At 42.5% G+C, this 19335-nt stretch overlaps 1 non-coding gene across 1 annotated transcript; it reads right to left on the bottom strand.

Moving 5' to 3' along the window:
• Positions 1-15035: 15035 nt before the first annotated feature.
• Positions 15036-15108, bottom strand: Trnam-cau. The gene has a single exon. It is a non-coding gene; the product is annotated as a tRNA-Met (tRNA).
• Positions 15109-19335: the final 4227 nt, after the last annotated feature.

The following is a 19335-nucleotide window of genomic DNA, read 5'->3' as shown; positions in this document are numbered from 1 at the left end:
CGCTTAACCGCGGTACTCGTGGGACTAAAATGGAAACCAATTTAAAAAATCTTAATATTGAAAAAGCAACTTCGGGTGGGGCCAGCGATGGCGAACACACGAAGTCTGACAAGGCTGACCAGTCTGGTACCGATGTGAATCGGGTCAGACTGAGTGGAGCCGAGAGAAGACGTCGCAAGAGAGCGAAGCTGCATCAAACCTCGGGGGCGATTGCAACCTTGACGGATGCAGCAGCGAAGGTCGATGAGGGAAGGGGGGAGGGGGCTACGAGGAAGGCAATAAAACGCCTTCCATCAGAGCGTACTACGCCAAGCCCCTCAGTCAGACCGAAAGAAAAGAGAATGAGAACGCAGGATCAGGGCACATATGCTCAGAACACTACGAGCTCATTCAAGTTTGCAGTTATGCCGGAGTCATATCCGGATCAGAAACTGGGCACTGAAGAGGTAACGGAGGTGAAGAAACTCCTGAAGAGGGCCATTCTGGCGTTACCTGACGGGGTGAAAGCACCCACCTTCAACGGTGTCTGGGAAAGAGAAGGTGTGGCAATGGTGTGCTGCACTGATGAGGAAACGGGAAATTGGCTGAAAAGCCTTTTCCCCGAAAACAAAATAGCTGGACTTACTGTACGTGTGGTCGCAGCCTCGGAGCTTCCCAAGAAGCACAGGGTTGTACTACACGTGGAAGACCCAGATCTAACCGCTCAAGAAGCACTGTGCTTCCTTGAGAAACAAAATGCAGGACTGCAGGCCAGAGAGTGGGTTGTCGCTCGGGGCAGTGAGAGTAGGGACGCGAAAAGTGCCCACTTCGTTGCGCTGATAGACGACCGATCACTCTCTGTTCTGAAAGCCTGCAACTTCAGACTGCACTGCGGGATTCAAAAAGCTACTGTCAAGCTGCTTGCGAAAGACCGTGGTGAAAGTCAGAAGAAGGGTACATAGAGGTACCAGGAAAGTAGTCATCATTATGGCTGCAACCCGGGTGCACATTGTACAGATAAATTTGCACCACAGCAAAGCAGCCTCGGCTACTCTAGTCAGGCTGTTAGCTGGGATGCAGACTGTCATAGCAATGATCCAGGAACCATGGATAGTGGACAATGCTATTAAGGGCCTCAGTGGTTGTGGCAGAATCTATCACGCAAACACTCAGGAGAAAATTAGATCTTGCATTGTTATTAAAGGACTAGACTCTTTCTTCTGTTCACAGGCTAGTGAGGGAGACCTGGCTGTGGCACAAGTGGATCTGGGCCTGGGACAAGGCGAGGAAATGAGCCTGGTTGTAGGGTCAGTTTACATGCCCTATGACTCGGCTGAACCACCTCCTTCGAAAAAAGTAAAGGACCTATGCAACCATGTGAAGGAAAGGGGACTTGAACTCCTGCTAGGTTGTGATGCCAACTCGCACCATGTAGCATGGGGGAGCACCGGCATTAACGGCAGGGGGGAAAGCCTCCAGGAATTCATAATGGGGGCCGGTCTAAACATCCTTAATAGGGGGTCAGAACCTACCTTCATAGATCGGAGACGACAGGAGGTCATAGATATCACTCTGGGGACGGATAGAGTGGCAGACATGATTGGGGACTGGAGGGTCTCAAAGGACCTCTCAGCGTCCGATCATCAAACCATAAGAATGTCCATCCACACAGTGAAAGAAACGGAATGGGTGAGAAACCCAAGACGAACAAACTGGGGAAATTACCGAGAGAGTCTATCTGACAATCTCAGGGATATCATCCTCAGATTTAACAACAAAAAGCAGCTGGAGGAGGCTTCGATTGCCCTAAACCAGGCCATCATGGACTCCTTCGAGACAAACTGCAAGCTTATCCCGAAAGGGCAGCCCACTGAGACTCCTTGGTGGTCAGAGAGGCTCGGTGGGCTGAGGGGCAAAGCTAGAAAAGCTTTTAACAAAGCTAAGAACATGAGAGCGGGCCCCCGTAAGGAAGACGCATGGAAAACTTACAGAGGCTTGCTCGCAGATTACAACAAGGCAATAAAGGCAGCCAAAGAGGACTGCTGGAGGGCTTTCACAAGCAATGTGGAGAGTCAATCGGAGACCTCTAGGCTGGCAAAAATCCTTGGAACAAACAAGACTCCATATCTAGGGAGCCTACAGGCACCAGATGGCAGCCACACGGAAACCATGGGAGAGACTCTGAAACTCCTAATGAACACCCACTTTCCAGGCTTCATACAGGCCCAGGAGAGAGATAAAGAAACAATGCAAAATCAGAGGGATGTCTACGAAACCCATGATTGGGCATTGGCAAATAAAGTAGTGCAGCCCTGGGGGGTCAAGTGGGCCATCAAAACCTTTGAACCCTTCAAGGCACCGGGACCAGACGGGATCTACCCAGCCCTATTACAGGAAGGGATAGAGACTATCACGGGACCCCTAACCAAGATACTCAGAGCTAGTATAGCCCTGAAACATGTCCCTAGTGTGTGGAATGAGACTAGGATAGTATTCATTCCCAAGCCGGGAAAAACCGGTTATATAAAACCAAAAGACTTCCGTCCTATAAGCCTCACATCCTTCATCCTGAAGACCCTGGAGAGGCTGGTGGATAGACACATCAAGGCCGGGCCCTTGGCTGACAGACCCCTCTCCCCCTGTCAATATGCATACAGAGAGGGACGATCAACAGATACCGCCTTACATCACCTGGTGGGACTGATTGAGGGACAACTGGCGGTCAAGGGTTTTGCCATAGGCGCCTTTCTGGATATTGAGGGGGCTTTTGATAGCACTTCGAATCCGGCTATAGAAAAAGCCATGGAAGAACGACAGGTGTCCAAGACTATCATTGCTTGGACACAAAACATGCTGAAAAGCAGAAGACTGTCGGCAGGACATGGGAGGGCATGTGTGGAGGGACGTCCGACTAGGGGCTGTCCGCAGGGGGGAGTTCTCTCGCCCCTGCTATGGAACCTGGTTGTAGATGGACTTCTAAATCAACTAAGTGAGACCGGCTTCCACGTCATCGGTTTCGCCGATGATGTGGCAGTTGTTGTGAAAGGCGGATTTCTGAGGGTGCTAAGGGACCTGATGGCAACAGCCTTCAATATCATTGAGGACTGGTGCAGGGTAACTGGCCTATCGGTAAATCCAGCCAAAACAACAATCCTGGTTTTCACCAGAAATTATAAACTGGAAAAGATCCAACCTCTGAAGCTAAATGGCTCGGAGATTAACTACACCAGCAGAGTGAAATATCTGGGTGTCCTCCTGGATAATAAACTCAGCTGGAAAGAACATATCTGTACTCAGAGAAATAAAGTGTTTGCCTCTATGTGGGCATGCAGAAGAGCTGTGGGCAGGACATGGGGACTCAATCCTAAAATGATGCTCTGGCTCTACCAAATAGTTCTACTTCCGAGACTGTTATACGCTGCGGTCGTCTGGTGGCCGAGGGTGAGTAAGACGGAAACAAGGAACCTGTTGAAAAGCCTACAGGGAACCTTCCTGAAGGCTGCAACAGGAGCCATGAAATCGACACCTACTGAGGCGCTAGAAATAGCACTCAGTATCCCACCCCTCGACCTTAGGGTTGTGAGTTGTGCTACCACAACTGCATATAGACTAAGGTGCCAACTAGAATGGAAGATGACGGGCCAAGGCCATACAAGGCTTAGCCTAATCAATGATCGACCCTTCATAGGTAAGACGGATAGGATTCCTAGGAAGTATCAGATCAGGAAAACTTTCAGAACGAGTATACCACCCAGACAGGAGTGGCTAGACTCGAAACGTAAACCAGGACCAAGAGAGGACTACTGGTTTACGGACGGCTCTGGCTTCAATGAAAGTTTTGGGGCAGGCATCTACCGTCTGAAAGATGGCTTCGGAGAGAGTTTTCCGCTGGGCCATCATTCAACCGTCTTTCAAGCAGAGATGCTGGGCATACTTAAGTGTGCAGAGTATCTGAACGCGAGAGACACAAAAAAAAAGAAAATATTCATCTGCAATGATAGCCAGGCGGCGATACACGCCCTGGAAAAACCCACTACAGAGTCACAGGTGGTATGGGAATGCATGCAGGCATTGGACACACTGGGTAAAAACAACCGGGTCACCGTAACCTGAGTGCCAGCTCACCATGGGATTCTGGGTAATAAAGAGGCAGATAAGCTGGCCAAGGAGGGTACAGAAACTGTGCCCTCACACATCCTGCTTGGCATGCCCTTCGCAGTGGGAAAAACTCTTATTAAAGATCATTTCCAGCGGGATCATGTCAGGCGTTGGGAGAAAGTTGCGACCTGCAGACAAGCGAAACTGCTTATGAGAGGGCAACTAAGAGTTAGGACCAGAAAGCTTCTGGAGTTGCACAGAGGGGATCTGAGGGTAGCAGTAGGGCTCCTTACGGGTCATACAGCTCTCAGAGCTCATCTGTTCAAGATGAAACTTGCAGAACAAGAAGACTGCAGACTGTGCGGAGGCGATAAGGAGGGCGTCATCCACATTTTATGTGAATGCCCCCTATTAGCACTCCGTCGCTATAAAATCTGGGGCCAGGCTTTCCTAAAACCAGAGGACTTACAACAAGCGGCTATCCCCAGCCTTATTAGCCTAGTTAGAAACACAGGGCTGGGGCTGTGTGACTGACCGGAACTAAGGCGGAAGTTACAAAAGATCGTATGATTTAGGTGACTCTGGGCGCTTTAACTGACCAGCCGCACTTTTTCTACTCTATTCTATTCTAATACCCCGAGTGCTTCAAAATTATCGAGTATTTCCCGATAACTTCGTTGTAAACAAACAAAAGTGACAAGTTTTGCAGGTTTAAAAATCCCGAGCGCTTGCGCGAGGGTTTTTCCTACAAAACTTGACACGATCGTTTGTTTGCACGGAAGTTTGAGGGAAATACCAGATAATTTTGAAGCACGATGGGTATTTGTCAGATTATTTTTCACGTACGGATTTTGGTCAGGAGTATCGTTTACGCAACCGCAAAATGACATCCGAGAACAATTGAGGAGTTAGTACGAAATATACGGAAAAATATATATGTGAGTACGAAATAACCAAAACAATATAAATGTTAGTGCGAAATATCCTAAATAAAACTTCCTCCAGCATGTTATTTGCCATCAAATGCTACATTCTGATTGGCCCTGCCTGTCCAAAATCCGTACGTGGAAAAATAATGATCATGATAAGTGAAAAACCATCTGAATTCGAGCAATTAATGCTATTGCGAAAGATATTGGGCATGTCTGCCAGGTCCCAGAGTGAAGTTATGGGGGTAAAAGTTTGAAACAATATTAGACTCGTATCGTAGTTGACTTTAAACATGCCAATGTTCTATTCCGAAACACAAAAAAATCCAGGGTAGCTGAATTGACATGGAATTTCCCATGTAGGATCAGAAAATCCAATTTTCCATGGAATTTTTTCCTTTTTCTCATCTCCATATGGCCATCCCATTTTGAAATACCTCGCAAAAGTTGAGTAATATCATCATCCATCGAAGGAAAAGAACATTATGCGATTTTCGAATGGCCCCTGCGAAACAGACGGATTAAAATAACGAAAAACTTGAAAAATGGTTTAGTATTCATCGTCGTGGTACTGTTCTATTTTTAGTCTCAAAGTATATAAAAACACGAAAAAAATCTTTTTTTATTTATTAAAATCGGCCAATTTGTTCGCAAGATATGATTTTTCAAAAATTTGAGCTTTTGCTATTTGTCCTGGCCAAACAATGAATGTTAAAGGAGCACAAATTTAGAGAAAGTATGTACTCATGTAGTACTTGACTGGGAGCATGCTAATTCAGGATTCTGAGAACCAAAAAAATCCAGGGTGGATGAGTTGACATGGAATGTCCCCTATGTGAATTAAAATTTGCCACCTCGTAAATCATCGGCAACATTTGGAATAAAAAAAATTAATAATGATTGCAATTAGCAATTATTTTCAATCTCGGATGAATAATCAAACGTCTTGCAAAAATAGGAGAATATTGGGAACATCTCCCTCTATGTTGATTTGAATTTGCAGTCGTTTTGATATTCTGCTAGCCATTTTTTCATTATGAACTTGAATTAGGTGCATCCCATAATTATCCGTCAGTAGTACAAAAATCAAATACGTATGAAAACATTTAATCAAAAACTTGATACATTCGAAAAAAAAAATTATCGGTTTTTTGTAAGGAAAAGTAATGGAATTTAATTAAATTTTTATGGAGATTCAATCAAAACCGTGGTCAAGTTCTGGGATAAAATGCTATCTTTCTTTCATCCTGTCTTTAATTCTGTAGATTTGCTTTGAGATTTTGTTTTGAATATGAGTTCCACGCCAAATCGGACGCCCGAAAAATTTAATATCGGGGATTTTTTCGCTGATTATTTTCTGAAAATTGGGGCACCAGACGAAGATTGTCAAAAAATAATAATCGAAAACTATTCATAATTGCGGAAGTTATGATTTTTTGAAAATTTACATTTTTTTTCGATGAATTTTTTTTCACATTATTATCAATATTTCAAGCTCCTTTGGAGCGATAAGATTTCTCTCCAGCACACTTAAAGAAAATTTAAAAAACCTTCAAAATGAGACATCACTCGCTGCATTTGCTTCAGTTTTAGAGGGTTTATACGCCAAAACATGTTTTTTTGTCGTGATCATCTCAAAAACCTAATTTTTTTTTTAATCTAAAATTTTTACCAAAAATCATCGATAAAATGACAAATATTTCCGCGTAAATTAAAATCACACGTTCGCAGTAGTTAACGAGTTATCGATACTTTAACTGAGCAAGCGAGTGAAAATGGACGAGAATTTCTGTTATTCATCGAATTATTCCATGAATGAATGAATTTTTGTTACAAATTATGTGTAAAAAGATGGAATTTTCGAGCTGTAGAAAAGACTGTAGAGGAAACCGGGGCAAAACTCGGTCGCAATTGCGACCCGCCAACAAGTGCCTGGTGAAACAAGCACGTCCACCCCTCCCTGAAGCAGCATCACGACTTTGCAAGGCTTCAGTTCCCTGCAACTCGAGCTCGTCATAGATGACTTCTACAGTCTCTATGGGCTCGTTGTGCTCTTCCATCTCGAGTTCTCTCAAAGATGGCTTCTCATAACCTCTGTGTTGCCGCGGGTGTTTATACCCGAAGCTCGAGCTTTTCTGGACATAGCTCGGGCCTCGGTATGCGAAGCTTGGGCACAAGGCATTTTCTGGTTTTGGAGGGGGTCGCCAAGTCAGCTCGGAGAGAATTAACTTCTCCTGACGTAAAGCGTGCCTCTCCAATTCTTTCAACCTCGACGCTGGGCCGAGGGCGTAGCCACCGATGTACTTCGGTAACATATTGTTGTAGATGTACGTCAGCTGCTTCTCCTCGGACTAGAGAGTCCGAGTGCCTCCAAACAGGCCGTTCATATTTGTTATGAACGCCCCTACACTTTCCTCCGCGCCTTGTCGGCGGTCGGAAATTTCCTTGTGTAATGCTGGAAATCCAGCGCTCCGAATCTTTCAGGGAGGGCGTGGCACACGCCTTCCCAAGAAAAAACCTCCACGTGGCGATACCACGTGAGGGCGTTCCCCTTCAGGACCCCTTTCAGGATCTTTATGAGATCGCTTTCGTTAATGCGGATTGCATCTCTCGTGTCATCAATCGCGGAGATAAAATCTTCCACGTCTTCATCTGATTGCCCAGAGAACGTTATGCCCCACCTGGTTAAATAATCCAGGGCTTTGCCGGAGCTCTCATAGCGATTTTTACGATCCTCGCGCCCGTAAAAATCGCTCTCCGTAGTACTCGACTCGGAGGCATGCCTGCGGCGCTCTCTGCGGCGTGCGTATCTGTCATTTCTCCCATAATCCTTTCCTAGGGCTGTTCGCCCTGGAGAATTTGTGGGAGACTGCCTTGGAACCTCAGGCTCTGGTTCGCGGACCTTCTCTTGACGGTTGGCCATTGCTGGCCCCAATTGTCCCCTCACTTCCCTGCTCAGTTTTTGCACCTGAGCAAGTATCTCCTCAGCCGTTGGCATGGCGTCGTAGCTCCACTAGCATTTCGGCTAGTGGTTTTGGTGCCTTTTGGTCTCCCTCGCCCTCTGCGGGGAGGGGCTGCAGCTCCTATCAGTCCTGTAGTCAGGAGCTGTTTTTCTAACCTCTTGTAACGAACATGTGAGGATGTACGTTAGAGACACCGCCAGGACCTGAGAACATCCACCTCCGGCGACATTCGGAAACGGATCGTGAGTAGAGAGAGAGAAAGAGAAATTAGGGTTTTACTTCCCGCTCCGGTGTGGTCATTTTTCCGATTATCCCTGGGATAATCGAGTCTTGTGTTCCGTTTAAGCGGAGTTATTTTTCGTTGCTTCGCGCTTTCGTTTAGTAATTGTTACGGTTTCGTTTCGTTTTTTTTTTACTAATAAAGATTTGAAATTACGCGTTTTTGAGGGCCCATAGGGTTATCGTGAAGAAGGGCCAAATTTTAGTCATCCGATAACCTTTATGGGAACCACCCTATTGTTAATTTTACGGTAAATCTTGTAGGTCCGGTTGAAATACCGGCGCTCCACATTATGATGGATTTTACGGTGGTTAACTGGTTACGTTTCATATTAACCTCAAATATCGACCTATTCCTTCTTCAAAACCAATAATATAACGCCACAAGGTCAGGATCAATTAAGAAACAAAAAATTTCATTTAAGTTTCTTTAATTATAGCCTACGTTTCAACAACAATTGTTGTCCTCTTCAGGGCCTAAAAAAAAACAATCAAACAGTCGGTGTAACGAAAACATCAACAGCTCCAATCAAGCCAAATACATCATAAGATATTTACCAGTAATTAAATCCAAATAAGCGAAATCTCTCGTTTTTATCAAAACCGAACTGAATAAATATGTGAATTCCCAAAAAAAAAAATTAAACTTTAGAAATGTTGAAAATAAATAATAAGACAAATAAACCTTCTTCGAAATGTCTGTCATAACAGTTACGTTGGGCTGTACTAACACATATGACAATGCCCACCGCCTGTCANGAATAGTCAATAAAATCTTATCCAATGGATAATCGTTAATAATTAAAGTATTAATTAACATGCTAAAATTCATTGGTCTGAAGGTTTCGTCAGTAATATTGAAAATTCTATCTACGGAATTTTTAATAATGGCAAATTTTACATGGAGAGGATGATGAGAATGGTAATTTAAAAGTCTTCCAGACCATGTTGGTTTTGTATAAATATCAAACCTCAGGCCTTGTTCATTCCTTATTAAAAGTACATCCAAAAAAGGAATTTTCTCATCATTCTCTTCCTCTAATGTGGACTGGAGTCTTTCATGATACCCATTGAAGACTCTGAAAATTTGAGTAGACTCATCCCTCGGAATCGCAGTAAGTATATCATCTACGTAATGCTTGTGAAATGGTGATTCGAAACTTAACAAACTCAAAGACCTTTTTTCCAAAAATTGCATCACTAATTCCGCACAAATTGGTGCGATCGGGGACCCCATTGGTAAGCCAAATGTTTGTTTATAGTATTGATCAATAAACATGAAATGAGTATTATTCATAATGTGTAACAAGATTTTCTCGTTACGGGTTGAAATCCCCTTAAAAAGATGAGTGAACTCTCAAAATTGTTGAAGAGAGATAAGTAGTGACACCTAGAAGCGGCTGAAGAAAGACGGGACTAGGTGAGATAAACCACAAACCAATGAAAGACCTAAGGCATAGCGGTTATGGGTGAAACCGCGACCCCTGGAGGTCTGGAGGGCGTTACTAGACTATCGCCGTATTAGAATTCGCCCAGCATGTGCTAGGGGAAATGGGGCCGACGTACAGGCCACCCAACTGGGCGATTCTATAGGCTATGTCGGAGTAGGCTAGGGACCAACGGCCAGGTGAAAGTACTGGTACCTCCGTGATCCCGTCGGGTTGATTGGTAGGGATAGAGTAACGGAATGACCTATCGTCGCCGAGATATCCAGACTAGGAGGTAAGGCCCTAGTAAGATTCCGGGAGAATCGAACGCGAGCGCTTGAACCGAGAGGTTGAAATAACCTCTCGGTGTGCTGGATGGTAGAATGGCTGGAGAAGCCAGGATAAGGAGTTCCGGACTCCACGTCGCCTCGGTGAATAACCGTTGGCGGCGAGCATTTATGCAGGGGACCATTCACAGACGACACAATTGGTCGGAAAGCTAGCTGTGGCTTATGAATTTTAGGCAACAAATAAAGTCTCGGGATTGTGGAAAAATGCTGTGACAACATATCTCTCGTTATATCACCTATCATACCTTTCCTATGCAACGAGTCTATGTAGTTCTTCCCTACTGTCTCCGTTGTACTGCAATTGTCAATACCAGCTAATCAATATGTTGATGTATCGGACAGCATGTTATTGCCAGCGGCATAATAATCGTTTTTATTGATCAAGACCGTGACTTGACCTTTGTCAGCTCGTGTTACTAAAACATCCTCATTATCACGTAAAAATTTCTCCACTAACATTATCTCTCTATTTTTTCCTTTATTCTTAAGAGATCTAAGATGATTCCCTAAACAATTTACTACCCCTTTACGCACATCCTCAGCGACTTATTATCCGCCTCATGTAAAACATCTTCAATTTCAGCTATGAAGTTTTGTAACTTAAAATGTTTGTAATCAGCTTTAATGCTGTAATTTTCACCTAACCTCAATACATTGACAACATCTGGTGGCACTTCAATATCCGTCAAATTCACAAACCATTTTTTTCTGGCATTCTCATACTCCTCCTTTGTCACACCAACAGGTTGAGTCACACCCAATTCATTACAAATTCTATTTAGATTTACAGTAGCTTTGGTCTTCTTCTTCCCGTCATTTGAAAGTAAAAGTGATAACAACTTCTCCTCATGCAACTAGTCAAATTTTCCATTCAGTTTGTTCCTCAACTCCTCTCTCTCTTTTTTAATTCCTTGTCGAATGTGTGTTGAAAAATCTTGCAAAACAATTTCAGGTAAACCGCCTTCCAGCTTACGATTTAAAGTCTCGATTAATTTTTGATTATTCTTTATGACTTGATTGATGTCTGTAATGCAAAATTTCATCATTTTATGTCTAATATGTGAAACCTGTCTTCTGAAAGCCTTCATCATCCGACGTGATTGAAACGTCAATCTCAGACTAATTTTCTTGGTGATGAAGCTCGGGAAAACTCCAGCATCCTTGCACTTATAGCCCAACGTAACTGTTATGACAGACATTTCGAAGAAGGTTTATTTGTCTTATTATTTATTTTCAACATTTCTAAAGTTTAATTTTTTTTTGGGAATTCACATATTTATTCAGTTTGGTTTTGATAAAAACGAGAGATGTCGCTTATTTNGGAGAATCGAACGCGAGCGCTTGAACCGAGAGGTTGAAATAACCTCTCGGTGTGCTNGTCGCTTATTTTGATTTAATTACTGGTAAATATCTTATGATGTGTTTGGCTTGATTGGACCTGTTGATGTTTTCATTACACCGACTGTTTGATTGTTTTTTTTAGGCCCTGAAGAGGACAACAATTGTTGTTGAAACGTAGGCTATAATTAAAGAAACTCAAATGAAATTTTTTATTTCTTAATTGATCCTGACCTTTTGGCGTTATATTATTGGTTTTGAAGAAGGAATAGGTCGATATTTGAGGTTAATATAGATGTTTTGAGCCAGGATCAACATCGTGCTTCAATAGGTTTTTTTAAAACGATTGATTTCAACTATGGGAAACAGTATGGGAGTGATTTGCGACAGCTGATGAAGGCGCAGCGCAGTCTATCTGGACAAATGGAGAGAAGGATATTCTTGTATAAGTGCAAGGATGCTGGAGTTTTCCCGAGCTTCATCACCAAGAAAATTAGTCTGAGATTGACGTTTCAATCACGTCGGATGATGAAGGCTTTCAGAAGACATGTTTCACATATCAGACATAAAATGATGAAATTTTGCATTACAGACATCAATCAAGTCATAAGGAATAATCAAAAATTAATCGAGACTTCGAATCGTAAGCTAGAAGGCGGTTTACCTGAAATTGTTTTGCAAGATTTTTCGACACACATTCGACAAGGAATTAAAAAAGAGAGAGAGGAGTTGAGGGACAAACTGAATGGAAAATTTGACAAGTTGCATGAGGAGAAGTTGTTATCACTTTTACTTTCAAATGACGGGAAGAAGAAGACCAAAGCTACTGTAAATCTAAATAGAATTTGTAATGAATCGGGTGTGACTCAACCTGTTGGTGTGACAAAGGAGGAGTATGAGAATGGCAGAGAAAAATGGTTTGTGAATTTGACGGATGTTGCAGTGCCACCAGATGTTTTCAATGTATTGAGGTTAGCTGAAAATTGCAGCATTAAAGCTGATTACAAACATTTTAAGTTACAAAACTTCATAGCTGAAATTGAAGATGCTTTACATGAGGCGAATAATGAAGTCGCTGAGGATGTGCGTAAAGGGGTAGTAAATTGTTTAGGGAATCATCTTAGATCTCTTAAGAATAAAGGAAAAAATAGAGAGATAATGTTAGTGGAGAAATTTTTACGTAATAATGAGGATGTTTTAGTAACACGAGCTGACAAAGGTCAAGTCACGGTCTTGATCAATAAAAACGATTATTATGCCGCTGGCAATAATATGCTGTCCGATACATCAACATATTTATTAGCTGGTATTGACAATTGCAGTACAACGGAGACAGTAGGGAAGAACTACATAGACTCGTTGCATAGGAAAGGTATGATAGGTGATATAACGAGAGATATGTTGTCACAGCATTTTTTCACAATCCCGAGACTTTATTTGTTGCCTAAAATTCATAAGCCACAGCTAGCTTTCCGACCAATGTGTCGTCTGTGAATGGTCCCCTGCATAAATTAGCTAGGTTTTTGCAGGATCAGTTAGCGCCTTTAGCGGACGGTCATTTTGCGCATATTAAGAACTCGAAAGATTTTGTAGCAAGCATGAAGAACACAGACATTCCAGACAGCTACAAATTGGTGTCTTTAGATGTGACTTCATTATACACAAACGTGCCCATAGATTTAGTGTTTTCAGCAATTATGCAAAACAAACAGAAATTAAAATCGAAATTAACTGCACAAGAGTTATGCAGAGGCGTGAGTATCATTATGAATAATACTTATTCCATGTTTAATGATCAATAGTATAAACAAACATTTGGCTTACCAATGGGGTCCCCGATCGCACCAATTTGTGCGGAATTAGTGATGCAATTTTTGGAAAAAAGGTCTTTGAGTTTGTTAAGTTTCGAAGCACCATTTTACAAGCGTTACGTAGATGATATACTTACTGCGATTCCAAGGGATGAGTCTACTCAAATTTTAAGAGTCTTCAATGGGTATCATGAAAGACTCCAGTTCACATTAGAGGAAGAGAATGATGAGAAAATTCCTTTTTTGGATGTACTTTTAACAAGGAATGAACAAGGCCTGAGGTTTGATATTTATAGAAAACCAACATGGTCTGGAAGACTTTTAAATTATCATTCTCATCATCCTCTCCATGTAAAACTTGCCATTATTAAAAATTCCGTAGATAGAATTTTCAATATTACTGACGAAACCTTCAGACCAATGAATTTTAGCATGTTAATTAAGACTTTAATTATTAACGATTATCCGTTGGATAAGATTTTATTGACTATTAGTGACAGGGTGAATTATCTGCAAGGTATGGCAAGTCAAGAAAATAACGTTACTGAGAGGTTTGAGGAACGCAATGTTTTAGTACTTCCCTACGAAGATCGCTTGACAAACGGCATTGCGAGACAGTTGAAGAAGATAAATCTACAAGTTATTTCTCAGGTGGATTTTAGGTTAAAGAATGTAATTGGTACAACTAAAGACGAAGTTCCTAAAGAGAAGAGGTCGAGTGTGGTATACAAGATAGATTGTAATAATTGTAACAAGTCCTATATTGGAGAGACAGCCAGGTTTTTTCAAAAAAGATTAGATGAACACATACGTAGCGAGAAAAATCCAAAAGCATATCATACAGCTTTAGCAGATCATGTAAAAACAGAAGAGCATACCTTCAATTTTCAGAATGCGAAAATAATTGACCAAGCAAAAAACAGATCGAAAAGAATTATTAAAGAATCGTTTCACATAAATAAGCATGAAACTGTAAATTATAAAGTTGACACCAAAAAACTTCCATTACTTTATAAGACGATTATTGACATATAAAGGCGGCCTGTAGTCGTTAAGTTTAGGCTTAACTTAAATGTGTCTTCATACAGTGCAATAGCCAGTGGAAGAGAATGAGACTGAATACTTTGTGATATTATGTTTTTTTAAATTCGCGGCATTGCATCTGAGGAACTAGGGAAAGTAACTAGGACGCTAGTCATTTAAGTCAACTAGAGAGCGTGACAGGCGGTGGGCATTGTCATATGTGTTAGTACAGCCCAACGTAACTGTTATGAGAGACATTTCGAAGAAGGTTTATTTGTCTTATTATTTATTTTCAACATTTCTAAAGTTTAATTTTTTTTTTGGGAATTCACATATTTATTCAGTTTGGTTTTGATAAAAACGAGAGATTTCGCTTATTTGGATTTAATTACGGGTAAATATCTTATGATGTGTTTGGCTTGATTGGAGCTGTTGATGTTTTTGTTACACCGACTGTTTGATTGTTTTTTTTAGGCCCTGAAGAGGACAACAATTGTTGTTGAAACGTAGGCTATAATTGAAGAAACTTAAATGAAATTTTTTGTTTCTTAATTGATCCTGACCTTTTGGCGTTATATTATTGGTTTTGGTTACGTTTCAGTTTTTCGGTGGAAGGTCACGTGGAACAAGTGCAACCCTTTTATCCCGTGAATTGCCAGGTTGCATCAAGATTTTGGGGAAATTTGAGAAAATTAGTTAGGAGTATGTCTTTCAACCCCGTGAATGCGGCAGAACCGACCCGTAGGAGGCGCCAAAAATCCACGATAATTTTCCAAACGTCCACCAGTTCGGCCCAGATTCTAAGAGAATTAGAATTTAGAGAGAAAAAATTTCCGCTTCACCCAGCCGGGAATCGAACCCGGGTCTCCCAGATATGCGCCGGGCACTCTTACCAACTAAGCTACCGGGAACCACAGAAATTCACTCTCAAATTCACCTCAAACACCGCCTAACCTCCTTTAGGCATTAAAGAATTCTAAGAGAATTAGAATTTAGANTTATTAGTCTATTTTATAAAGTTACGTTTAGAATAATTAGAGTTGAGTATTTTTCGCGTTTGAATTCCCCGAAATCATTCAGTGGCGCCATCAAAGACAACGCTTAATGTGCCAAAATCTCCTCCAATCAGAGCCCGTCTCTGTTGGCCGGAATTCGCGCTGCGATTAGTGCCCGTAACACTGAGCCAGGGCAGTTAGTTCCGCGTTGACCGTTCCAAACAACTAGTCGCGTGTGAATTTCTGTGTGTGCCCACACGACGTAATTGTGTCTGCACAGATTATTGTGCCTTCAAAGAAGCTGTAAGGATCCAGAATGGTCCGAAAAGGGAAAAGGACCGTTAATCATCGAAAAACAGTGAGTTTTCTGGTATTTTTCCCCCTAATTTCGAGCCATTTTCGAATGGCGTCGTTTCCCCCCCATGGCGGTATCCCTTGCGTGGCCGTCAGCTACGTGCAGTGGTTGATCACCCCTTTTTAGTCATATTTGTTGGTTCGAATTTGGCATTATCCCTTATCCCGGATATTTATCCACGGGTCCTTCCGATTTTTGGATCGAATATTCCATCCAAATCGGGTCGGTACCGAGTTCTCCCCCTTCCGGTTTATCCCAATCATCTTTTGAGATGATTTTCGGGTTCAGCGAGTGTGTCTGTTCGATAGTGAAATTTCTGCGTTTTTTTTTCTGTCGAAATCGGACGATTTTCGACGTGGGCTATTTCTTTCTCCATCGCTCCTATGGCGAGGAGTATCCCTATTTCCCCTATGTATAAATTGCGTGGAGTTTTCCCCTCGCGGTACTCCGCTAACGTGCCCACAATTGGTGGCTATCGCTTTCCGTGAGTGTTCCCCCGTTTAAATTTCCCTCCGGATGTAAACTAATCCGGAGTGGCTCCCAATGATCCCAAAATTATAATTTTGGTTTCATGGGCTTCGTTAGACTTTTCCAAGCAAGTTGGCTATGGGTTTTTGAAAATTTACTCTACCGAATTTCCGCTACGGCGAGTTTAGTTTTAGGGAGTTTTCATTTTCTCGCAATACGTGGTACGTATATCGCTGGGTTTAGATTTTTCTCTCTCTCACTCTCACGGGGATTCGCATACCTTGCCCTTCAATTCTCGAGATTCTCGAGTATTTCGGGATTAATCGATAATTTTTCTTATATATTGTGGTATGAGGAATTTGATGACCTCACTTGTGGTCGAGTTAATCGACCAAATATTACTTTTGTATTATACAGTAAAATTCAAATGATCATTTCCAATTTAATTTTTTTATTGCTATTCGATCAGTATTGTTAAGAATCTTTTTTTTTTTTGGTGAGATCAATGCGAAGATGAAATCATGTAAATTAATAATTTTTACAAATTTCAATAGTGAAACACGTAGAGACAATGTCGACCTCTTCTTTTTTTTCAGTTTTAAACACCCAATACCCGTCTCCACCTGAAATCCACCCCTCTCTCCACAACCTAGCACACTGAGCGAACCGAGGACCGTTACCTTTCCTCAGAAATCTAGTTTTTTCCCTTTCTAAGTAAATTTTTGAGGTTTTTGAATTAATTAGAATTGATTTTGTAGATTCTTCCGGTTTGGTAATTCCGGCTAAAAATTACCTGGCGCCCATAGATTTTTTTGCATTTTGAGTTTAACTAGATTAAGGGCAAGAAGGGCGACGGTAATAAGGATTTTTGACCCCCATACGAAAATGTCACGTTACACTCTTCGCTTCCTCAGCGAAGATTTTCAATATCGCCATTCGAGAGGCTAGGTCTTCTGATGACCTTTCGGCCCCTTGGCTTGGCCTGTCCTTTGCCAAGGGAAGGCTCCAATTCGTTGCCAGCGGACTGATTGGCCTTTTAGCCCTCTCCTCCTCCGAGAGCGCCCCCTTTTTCTCTGCTTTAGATTTCGAGACTTTTTCAGCCTCGGATTCTCCGCCACTACTCTCAAAGGTCGTCACTTTTCCAGTGCGACTCCTCTGCGTTTTCTTTTTGGCTCCCTTTTCGAGTTCCATTTCTGAACCTTTCGGTTCGACCGGGGTCTCAGGGGTTTTCTCTTCCCCTCCCCCTTCCGTTTGCTTATTCAGAAAATCCTTCTTTGGCGCCATTTATAGCCCAGGGAGTCTTTCGTGAGTTCAGGAGGCTGACTCAACCTCTGCCTTCACGACAGAAAAGAGTTATCTGGGAGCTCTGCAGATCCTTTTATACTCTGCAGTCCAGAGTGGGGGGTCCGCCCTTCTCTTGTTCCCTCTTCGAGTATGTGGCGCCTCCTTGTTTGGGTCGGCGGCTACTCTGGAGGCTCTTGGGGAATTTTACTTGTTCAGTAAAAGCCCCTATCAATCTCCAGGATCATCTAGTGAGTATTTTCGAACGAAAACTCACTAGTTCTGGGCGATTATCCGTATTGCCCCTGTCTTTCCCCGCCATTTCGAACGTTTTAGGACATTTCTGGAGGGATTCCATGTCTTTTCAGCCATTTTTCCCTCTTTTCCGCTCTTGTATTGAGCTTTTCTTTCTTTTGTATTTGAAAAATCCTCCATTTTCCGCCCTTGGCGGTACTGTGGGGTATTTTTCAACTAAAAATTCCCTCCTCGACGTTTTCAGTATTCTTTCAACTGAGGTGGCGCCATCTAGTGGCATTTCTCACCAGCCGGTACTTTCCTTATCAGCCGGCAGAGTTTGCAGGGCCTGACTGTCCACTCCCGGGTTTGCCCTGCGGGGTGTCTCTCAACCCTCTCGGCTGGAGTCTTTCTCCCTGCACCACGTAATTGGGGCCTTCCCTTCGCCTCGGCTGGGGGCGTGTCTCGGCCCTCCTCCTGGGTGTACGTGAGGCGGTTTCTGCGGGGGACGGGGCGACAGTTTCTGTCGCTTCGGTCCTCCTCTCCGTCTTGAGCTGCTTCTGCAGCTTTCTCAGGTCGGCTCTGGGGATGTTCTGGCCGAAAGCTGGACACCAGGCTCCCTGAGTCCTGTACTTTTCAGCACAGGACTTATAGTAGGGCCCGGGACACGGAATCCCGCACTTCCTGCAGTGCGGCCGATACGGGGCAGAACAATCTCTGCTCTCATGCCCCTCCTTATTGCAATTCCAGCACAGGCGTCCGGGAATTGGGAGCTGCTTGGCCACTCTGAGGGTCTCCTCTACCCTGGGGGTGCTGTCGACGAGAGGAGATTCCTGGACCATCCTCTGATGATATTTCCGAGCACATGATGACATGAGAAGAGGCATGCAATGTCATTGACTATGCAGATGAATCCTACTCGACTTTCCGAATTGACCGCCGATTTTGTCTTATAGTACCTGAAATATTATACACATAAATTCCATCAGAAATAATTTGTTTGTAGGTGTGTAAGAAAGTACCAGGTCAAAACATTTAATTTTTTTTACGAGAGGGTAAAATTTTTTTTGCATCTGCAATAATACTCCTGACGACTTCTTATGTCATCATATTTTGAAAGTAGTGAATGTTACTATGGAATTTTATAGTAGGAAATCTTCAAATGAAAAGAGGACCGACGGCGGTGGCTGTGTGGTTAGAGTGTGGGATTGGCATACAGGAGACCCGGGTTCGATTCCCGGCTGGGGGGGGGGCCAAAATTTGTGACACTCTAAATCTCACGGTTTCATTGTCGAGCGGGAGTTTCGCAAGAGACGACTGTACCTGGGCAGGTTTTTCCCTCAAATGACGTTTTCCCTTGTCCTTCGGCGAATGCCGCAGAGGGGGTTGGGGGGTGGGAAGGGAACAAATCGTAAAAACCCGAACAGGTATATGAGAAAAAAAAAATTTTAATTTTTTTTTCAAATGAAAAGAGAAAAATACCAATTCCCATGAAATTTATCCATCTTGTATCACAGAAATATCAATTTATTTCTGGATAATTCAGTGAAATTTCAATGTTCAGATCAATCTGAGAATGTAAATGATTAAAAATTTTGAAAAAGTAGACATAAATTATTCTACGTTTTTATCTTTTGAAAATCATGACATTTAAATGAAAGAAAATTTTTCAATTTTCACAATGAGCTTCAGAATTCAAGCTTTCACTTAACAATCAATGATTGCCTAACGTCAAAAACTGAATTTACGAAATGAATATGAAATTCCATGAAAGAGTTGTGGTTAAGTTGAATTCAAATTGACAA

This window comes from Diachasma alloeum, unplaced genomic scaffold (genome assembly GCF_001412515.2).
Source record: "Diachasma alloeum isolate Michigan unplaced genomic scaffold, Dall2.0 Dall_scaffold_00242, whole genome shotgun sequence".
Classification (NCBI taxonomy): domain Eukaryota; kingdom Metazoa; phylum Arthropoda; class Insecta; order Hymenoptera; family Braconidae; genus Diachasma; species Diachasma alloeum.
This window is presented reverse-complemented; position numbering and strand designations above follow the sequence as displayed.